General features: G+C 44.3%; 1 pseudogene; it reads right to left on the reverse strand.

Moving 5' to 3' along the window:
- Window positions 1-2100: 2100 nt before the first annotated feature.
- Window positions 2101-8975, reverse strand: LOC140821457 (uncharacterized; annotated as a pseudogene).
- Between the last annotated feature and the right edge of the window lie 588 nt (window positions 8976-9563).

A 9563-nucleotide genomic window follows, 5' to 3' on the forward strand; every position in this document is an offset into this window, starting at 1 on the left:
CTGCCGCGCGCTCACCCTGCTCTCTTCTTCTACTCGCCTCGTCGCCTTTGGCACGCGCCCTCGCCCTTTGCCTTCATTCTTGCCTAGCATAGCGCCGTCTCGCCCTCGAGGAGTTCAAGCCTGCTCACCCAGCGCGTGCCTCGCCCTCCCGCTAGCTCGCCCCCAGCGCCTGTCTCACCCTCGCGCCGCTTTACCGAGTGCATGCTAGCCCCACTTCGCACACCTAGCCCGCACTCTCGCGTAGCACAGCGCCCGTCACACCCTCGCCAAGTGCACGCCTGCTCACCCAGTGCGTGCCTCGCCCTCCCACAAGATCGCCCCCAGTGCCTGTCTCACCCTTGTGTCGCTTCGCCGAGCGCACGCTCACCCCGCCTCACACACCTAGCCCGCACTCTCGCCTAGCACAGCGCCCGTCTAGCCCTCGGTGAGTGCATGCATGCTCGGGTAGCGCACGTCTCGCCCTCCCAGAAGCTCGCCCCCAACGCTTATCTCGCCCTCGAACCTCTTGCCCAAGCTATCACCCTCGCCAAGCACGCCGAGTGCTCGCCCCGACATTGCCTCAACCCCCGCGACCTGATCGGGCAAGTTCAATCCCCGTAATTTTTGCAGCGGTAAACAACGTTCGTTATCGACAAACCAAATAAATTTTTCTAACACGGTATACCATCATCGCCCTCATCTTCAAGGTCCCCTACTAATCTTTTGAAGGAAAATAATTTCCACTTCCACTCGCCCCTGACTCATCTGCTAAAATAGTCCTTAGCAGAAAAAATAAATCGTCAGCCTCCTCAACCTGTAACTCCTCTACTAGGCGATACCTTATCAGGAAATAAAAACTCTCACATCATCATCTCGTAACTCCTCTGGTAAGCCTGTCCTTAGTAGAAAATAAAATTTTCACCTCATCATCTCGTAACTATTTTGCTAAGCCGGGGCTTAGCAGAAAAAAAAAATAAAACTTCAAACTTCTCACCCTCTGACTCCTATGCTAGGCGATGGTTAGCAGAAAAAAAAATTTCCACCTCCTCACCCTGTGACTCCTCTGCTAGATGATGCATCACCAGGAAAATAAAACTTCTAGCTCCTCACCCTATGACTCCTCTGCTAGGCGATGTCTCAGCAGGAAAACAAAAGTTTAACCTCCTCACCCTCTGACTCCTCTGCTAGGCCATGGCTCAGCAGGAAAATAACTTGATTTCCAACTCCTCACCATCTGACTCCTCTGCTAGGCAATGCCTCAGCAGGAAAATAAAAGTTTCACCTCCTCACCCCAGTATCCTCTGCTAGGCGATGCCTTAGCAGGAAAATAAAAGTTTCACCTCCTCACCCTTGACTCCTCTACTAGGCTCAGCCCAACTAGGTAAAATTTAATTTCTCATCATCAACTCTTCTTCTCTACTAGGCGCAGTCCATGTAGGTAAATTTAATTTTCTCCTCCACTCTACTCCTCTGCTAAGCGATGCCTTAGCAGGAAAATTTGATTTTTCTCCTGCACTCTGCTCCTCTACTAGGCGATGCCATAACAGGAAAATTTGATTTTTCTCCTGCACTTTGCTCCTTTACTAAGAAATTCCATAGCAGGAAAATTGATTTTTCTCCTGCACTCTGCTCCTCTGCTAGGCGATGCCTTAGCAGGAAAATAAAATTTTTCTCCTTTACTCTACTCCTCTACTAGGCGATGCCATAGTAGGAAAATTTGATTTGTCTCCTGCACTCTGCTCCAATACTAGGCGATGTCTTAGCGGGAAATAAAAATATTTCTCATTCAATTTGCTCCTCTACAAGGTGATGCCATAGTAGGAAAATAAAAAATTTCTCCTTCACTATCATAATACAACATTCATGAATTGAAAAGAAGAACTGATTTTATTGAATTCCAACTGTTTAAATGGGAAAATTCAGAGATGAAATACATCAACGATAAAATCCAGAATGATAATTCCTAAGGTGGTAAGCATTCCAAGGCTTCTATAAAGCCTTGCCTTGAGCATTTTCCAAGTAATAAGCTCCAGAAATAAATTTCTCATTCACTCTGAAAAGTCCCCCCACTCTCGGTCCAACTTCCCCCTCTGCTCTTTTTGTAATTTCAACAAGACCAAGTCACCCACTTCCTTCTTTCCTAATAATGTTAACCTCCACACACGCTCTTTTTCCCTCCTCTCTCACTACCCCATCATAACACCGGCGCGCGACTTTTTGGTCACCCCACAAGACTCCAAATCCTTTTCCCACAGGAAACTTAAGCTTTTGATGATAAGTGGAAGCTATGGCTCTGAGATGCTTTAGGTTTGGCGGTCCAAGAATTACATTATAGCTAACAGGGTATTAACCACGGTGAAGGCTATCATTTTTGTTAACCGCTGAGGATCGGTCCTCAAGGATAGGGGAAGAGCAATCTGACTTAAAGTCGGGATGGCGTTAATGCAAACCCATACAGCGGGGTGGAAACCGGTTCAAACTCAATTCCTTCCACCTTCATTTAATACAACGTGCTCTTTAACAAAACGTTCACAGAGCTTTCATTATCAATAAATATTCTCACCACATCATAATTGGCAATGATGACCGTCACCACCAAGGCATCGTTATGGGGTGTCACGATGCCTCGGAGGTCTTGCAGCCCAAAGCTGATGACGGGGTCTTGTGGTAAGTCTGCACCCCTAGATATCTCAAAGTTCTCCAACCTTCTCCCATGAGCCTTCCGAGCTCGCCCAGATTCTCCATCAGTGGCACCCCCGAGATCATATGAATCATTCCTCTCATAGGGTGTGTAAAGGCCCGTATTTCGTATTCGTATTTTTGCGAAATTATTAAAATTTTTCTAAATAAATAAATAACTTGCCCAATTTATAAAATAAACATGTAAATAATTTTAAATTTAAAATAACAGCGGAAGTAAGCATAGTATTTCAAACAGCAATTTAAAAACAATCCAAAATGTAAAAATCGAGTTTGAATGATAAAAGGTGCATAAACTAAATCATGAGGTCCTCGGGTTTACTACTGCTGTCCCAAGATCGCTCACTGGTCTCCGCCCGCGGTCTCGACCTCATCAATACCTACAACAATCAAGTCTAGTGAGTCTAAAGACACAACATGTATATATCGTGAATAACAAGTAATATATATCATAAAATCGCATGCAACGTAAAAATAAAGTGTCGTAAAGCGTATGGTGAAAATCGTATCATGAATAATTATAACTACGTGCATATCTGAAAATCATACGTAAAAGCTTTGCTCAATAGAGCTGATGTGAATCTTGACACGAATAAATAGCAAACACGATTAAACAATCGCACCCTCTATTTAATTACGATAATAAGACTCGTGTGTTTTCCCGATCTTTTGAATCAAGTAATTTGATGTGTTATTCACCTCTAAACTATAAAAGTTTAACAACAAATAAACACGAGAATAACAATCGAAATTTGATACGAACCTTCGAAGAACGACGCCTACGACAATCCGCACAAGCACGATTGACAAACGCCACAAAGTTATAAACTTTGATAAGTTTGATTTAATTTGACAAAGCTAAAGCCTTGAAAAGTTGAGAGAAAATTCTCACAAGTTTGATAAACTCAAAATAATATGTGTATTGTGTGTTCAAAATTCGTCCATTATGTTTACATATCAAAAGGATTACTAGAATCTAGTTTCCTAACAAAGTAAAACTCTAAAGAAGGAAATAAAATCGCGCAGAAAACACTAGACACGGACCCCATGCCGACCTCCGTGTCCGGGTCCGTGTACATACTGTAAATAATCTTCAGTCGGGAACAAGGGACACGGACCCCGTGCTCACCTCCGTGTACGGGTCCGTGTAGGCACTGTCTTCGCCAAATACATAGGGCACGGACCCCGTGCCTGGGTCCGTCTTCAGGTCCGTGCAGGCACTGGAAAAGCTCATCTCAGGTTGTACAAGACACGGACCCCGTGTGTAGGTCCGTGTGCAGGTCCGTCCAGACTCGGTCAGCTCCCCCAATGCTTGAATGACATTCCGTTGGCCTCCAAACGTACTCCCATGCATCACGACCCCTTCAGGCTTGCTCATGACTCCTTGTAGTGCCTCCTTGAATCTCATTAGTCGACCCCTCGTGACTGGTCCCTCCGGCAACTGCAAAGGATCCCATGCTTTCCTTGGGACGTCCACGTTCGCATCATCCTCCCCTTCTTGAAAAGGATTTGTCCTCAAATCTTGCTCATCACCTACATCAAACAACGACAAGTCACTAACATTAAAAGTAGAGCTAACATTATACTCACCCGGCAAGTCGAGTTTGTAGGCATTGTCATTGATCCTCTCAAGAACTTGGAATGGTCCATCGCCCCTAGGTAATAGCTTTGAGCATCGCTTCTCCGGAAACCTCTCCTTCCTCAAGTGTAGCCACACCCAATCGCCCTTCTCAAATACCACCTTCTTTTTCCCTTTGTTGGCTTGCCTAGCATATTGTTCATTCTTCTTCTCAATGTTGGCTTTGGCCTTTTCATGCAACCCCCTAACAAATTCAGCCTTCTTTTTGCCATCCATGTTTAACCTTTCACTCACAGGTAAAGACATCAAATCCAACGGAGTCAAAGGATTAAAACCGTATATAATTTCAAATGGCGAATAGTTAGTAGTAGAATGCACACAACGATTATAAGCAAACTCAACAAATGGCAAGCAATTCTCCCAATTCTTTAAGTTCTTCTTGAGAATAGCACGTAATAAAGTTCCTAACTTCCTATTAACTACCTCAGTTTGACCATCAGTTTGAGGGTGACAGGTCGTAGAAAACAGTAATTTAGTGCCAAGTTTAGCCCACAGTGTTTTCCAAAAGTAACTTAAGAATTTAATATCACGGTCCGACACAATGGTCCTAGGCATGCCATGCAGCTAACGACTTCTCGAAAGAATAGGTCCGCAATGTTAGATGCATCATCAGTCTTGTGACAAGCAATAAAGTGTGCCATTTTAGAAAACCTATCCACAACAACAAATATAGAGTCCCTCCCCTTCTTTGTCCTAGGTAACCCCAAAACAAAGTCCATAGAGATATCAACTCAAGGTTCACTAGGGACGGGAAGTGGTGTATATAACCCATGTGGTAGTGTAACGACCCATTACAGGCCCAGTGGACCGCCCATACGGCCCACTGCCCCGATCGACCCAAGGCTATCCCGATCTTGGGGTCCCTCTATGGGGCCTTGTCCCTCACGGGCTTTCCATAGGCGTCGTACGGGTTACTCATAGAACTCTTAAGCCCATGAACTTAAGTTTGTGCCTCCCCAGGATCGAACCCAAGATCACATGGATATATAGATACTTGGCACAATCCTGGTACCAATTGAGAGCTCAATTGGTACCAGGATTGTGCCAAGTATCTATATATCCATGTGATCTTGGGTTCGATTCTGGGGAGGCACAAACTTAAGTTCATGGGCTTAAGAGTTCTATGAGTAACCCGTACGACGCCTATGGAAAGCCCGTGAGGGACAAGGCCCCATAGAGGGACCCCAAGATCGGGATAGCCTTGGGTCGATCGGGGCAGTGGGCCGTATGGGCGGTCCACTGGGCCTGTAATGGGTCGTTACAATAAAAAGGCGCCTTTTTTTGTAACGATCATGGGCCATTAGGCTGAACCAACAAAGGCCTCGGCCCATACCCACGCACCACTACTGGTCATGGGTCGTTAGGATGGTCCAGCATGGGCCTCGGCCCATGCCCATGCACCGCCACTCATAGAATATCCCACTCCCTGGAAAGTGGTTTCTTTCGCCTTCCCCAACACTTGAACCCAGGACCTCCAGGATAAGTACCTAGATTCCTAAGTGTTGGTAACCAGTTGAGCTACTAGCCCAACTGGTCGTTACAGGTAGTGTCCTAGACTTAGCTTGTCTACAAGTTACGCACCTCTCACAAATACGCTCAACATCACGTTTCATGTGTGGCCAATAAAAATGTTCATGCACTGCACTTAAAGTTTTAGCCACCCCAAAGTGTTCCATCAAGCCACCCCCATGTGCTTCCCTAACAAGTAACTCACGAATTGATGACTTAGGAATGCACACTCTATCCTCTCTAAACAAGAAACCCTTATGCAAATAGAATTTATCATGTGGACCATGCATACAAGTTTCAAACACTTCTTTAAAATCATCATCTAGCACATACAATTCTTTAACAAGCTCAAACCCCAAGATTTTAGATTCCAAAGTAGAGAAAAGCACATACCTCCGTGATAGTGCGTCGGCCACTATGTTTTCCTTACCTTGTTTGTACTTGATGATGTAGGGGAACGTCTCTATGAACGCCACCCATTTGGTATGCCGCTTGTTCAGCTTTTGTTGACCCTTAAGGTGCTTTAGAGATTCATGGTCCGTATGGATCACAAATTCCTTAGGCCTCAAGTAGTGCTGCCACGTCTCTAGGGTCCTCACAAGTGCGTAGAACTCATTATCATACGTGGGATAGTTAAGCGCTGCCCCATTGAGCTTTTCACTGAAGTAAGCCACCGGTCGTCCTCCTTGCATTAGCACTCCACCGATACCTACACCTGATGCATCACATTCAATTTCAAAAGTATTAGCAAAATCAGGTAACACAAGTAAAGGTGCATTAATCAATTTTTGCTTAATGAGATTAAAGGGCTTCTCTTGCTCCTCGCCCCAATGGAATGGAACGTTTTTCTTTATCACCGCCGTCATCGGTGCCGCCAATGTGCTAAAATCTTTGTCAAACCTCCTATAGAAGCTTGCAAGACCATGAAAACTTCGGACTTGACCAACATTAGTAGGCATTGGCCAATCTCGAATAGCACTTACCTTGTCTTCATCAACTTGTATACCCTGTGAACTTACCACAAAACCAAGGAAGACAAGTTTGCTAGTACAAAAATCACATTTCTTCAAGTTAGCATACAAATTTTCAGACCTTAATGTGATTAGCACAAGTTTCAAGTGGTTAACATGCTCTTCTAAGTTTTTGCTATACACTAGGATATCATCAAAATAGACCACAACAAATTTTCCTATGTGTGCACGCAAAACATGATTCATCAACCTCATAAAAGTGCTAGGTGCGTTAGTTAAGCCAAAAGGCATAACCATCCACTCATACAACCCATATTTAGTTTTGAAAGCAGTTTTCCACTCATCACCTTCTCTCATCCTAATTTGGTGATACCCACTTCTCAAATCAATTTTGCTAAAAATGCAAGACCCATGCAATTCATCTAACATATCATCTAGTCTAGGTATGGGATGCCTATACTTAATGGTTATGTTATTGATTTCCCTACAATCCACACACATACGCCATGAGCCATCTTTCTTAGGGACTAGTAACACGGGCACCGCACAAGGTGACATGGACTCACGCACAAACCCCTTATCTAATAGCTCACTTACCTGTCGTTGCAGCTCCTTAGTCTCCTCCGGATTGCTCCTATAAGCTGGACGGTTTGGCAAGGCACTCCCGGGCACCAAGTCAATTTGGTGCTCAATCCCCCTCAATGGTGGTAAGCCTTGAGGTAGCTCCTCCGGAAATACATCGTCAAATTCCTGCAATAGTGAAACAATAATGCTCGGAAGGGATCCGGCTATATCACTTGTGTTAAGGAGAATCTCCTTGTAAAGAATTAACACAAGTGGTTCATGTGTGTGCAATAATTGTTTCAAGTCACCTTTTTGGGCCTATATAATTTCTTTTTGGCCTCTTTCCTCTCCTTTTCTTTTCCCTCATTTTCTTTCCTCTCTTTTTTTGTTTTTGTGGCTATCTCACTCTTTTGATCACTCTTTTTTTCAGCCACTTCATTTTTGTTTTCAAAGGCCATCTCACTTTTTATTTCACTCTTTCTTTCGGCCTCATCTCTCTTTTTCTTTTTCAAGTGGTCCTCCAATACTTGCTTTGGGGACAAAGGAAGCAACACAATGGATTCTTTCTTTAAAACAAATGAATAACGATTTTTGAACCCATCATGAGTAACATGTCTATCAAATTGCCAAGGTCTACCCAACAAGATATGGCAAGCATGCATTGGCACCATATCACACAAAACCTCATCCACATACTTCCCAATAGAAAAAGACACTAGAACTTGCCTATTTACTTTCACCTCCGCACAATCATTCAACCATTGAAGCCTATATGGTTGAGGATGTTTTATTGTAGGCAATCCCAATTTTTCCACCATTTCAACACTGGCCACACTAGTGCAACTCCCCCCATCTATGATTACATTGCAAACCCTACCATTCACAAAACATCTAGTGTGGAACAAATTCTCCCTTTGGCTAGCCTCCTCATTCTTGACTTGGGCACTCATGATTCGCCTAGTCACTAGCGCTTCTCCTACAACCGCTCCATATCCCTCATCGGGATCCTCCAATGCAGGCATATCATCATCACTACCCTTGCCATCTCCCTCACTTTGAGACTCATACTCACCATAATCATTCAAGATCATCACCCGCTTATTAGGACATTCACTAGCAATATGACCCAACCCTTGACATCTAAAGCATTTAGTATCCCTAGAACGATTAGAGGGAGTTTCAGATTTACCTTGGACTCCTTGCTTAGGTGCCTCTTGCTTAGTGTCAAATCTTGGCTTGGCCTCCACTTTATTTTCCTCACGCTTCACAACATTGGATTGCCAAGAAGAAGATGTACCTCCAGTTTGGTTGGTGCGGCCAACTCCACGCCTTTTGAGTTGTTGTTCCACTTTTATGGCCATTTGCACCATCTCATAAAGGTCCAAGTAGTGCCTAAGCTCCACTTGATCTTGAATCTCCCTGTTCAAGCCACAAAGAAAACGAGCCATGGTTGCCTCACTATCCTCCTCAATATTTGCCCTAATCATGAGTACTTCCATCTCCTTATAATAGTCCTCAACACTCTTCAACCCTTGCCTCAAAGTTTGTAACCTCTTAAACATCTCCCTATAATAGTGGTTAGGCACAAACCTCTTCCTCATTACCCACTTCATCTCATCCCAAGATTCAATGGGTCTCTCATTATACTTTTTTTTAGTGGTCACTAATTGATCCCACCAAATGAGAGCATAGTCTCGGAATTCAACCACCGCCAACCTCACCTTCTTTTGTTCGGAGTAGTGGTGACATTCAAATACGAACTCTACCCTCTTTTCCCACTCAAGGTATGCCTCCGGGTCAGATTTCCCATGGAACGATGGAATTTTCATCTTAATGCTACCCATGTGACCATCTTCCCTAGTCTCCTCATACCTACCCCGCATGGCTTCTCTTCTCCCTCTCCCAAATCCTCTATCTCTTCCATTCCTACCCCAATTCTCATTTTGGCTCTCATCGCCTCCTCCTAGATCATACTCCTCGTCATCTTTACCCAAATCCCTAGGCTTAGGTTTACCCCCACTAACACTAACCTCAAGTTTACCCAACTTCTCATGCAACGACTCCATTTGGGTCATCATCACCCTACTAAAATCCCCAAACAACGCATCTAGTTGGGCCTTGGACAACCCCGAATTCGAACTATCTCCTACCTCCCTCTCCATTTAATTTCAAATTTGTACCTGCAAGAAAAGGTTAGTAGA

Source organism: Primulina eburnea, unplaced genomic scaffold (genome assembly GCF_022965805.1).
Source record: "Primulina eburnea isolate SZY01 unplaced genomic scaffold, ASM2296580v1 ctg567_ERROPOS1600000+, whole genome shotgun sequence".
Taxonomy (NCBI): Eukaryota; Viridiplantae; Streptophyta; class Magnoliopsida; order Lamiales; family Gesneriaceae; genus Primulina; species Primulina eburnea.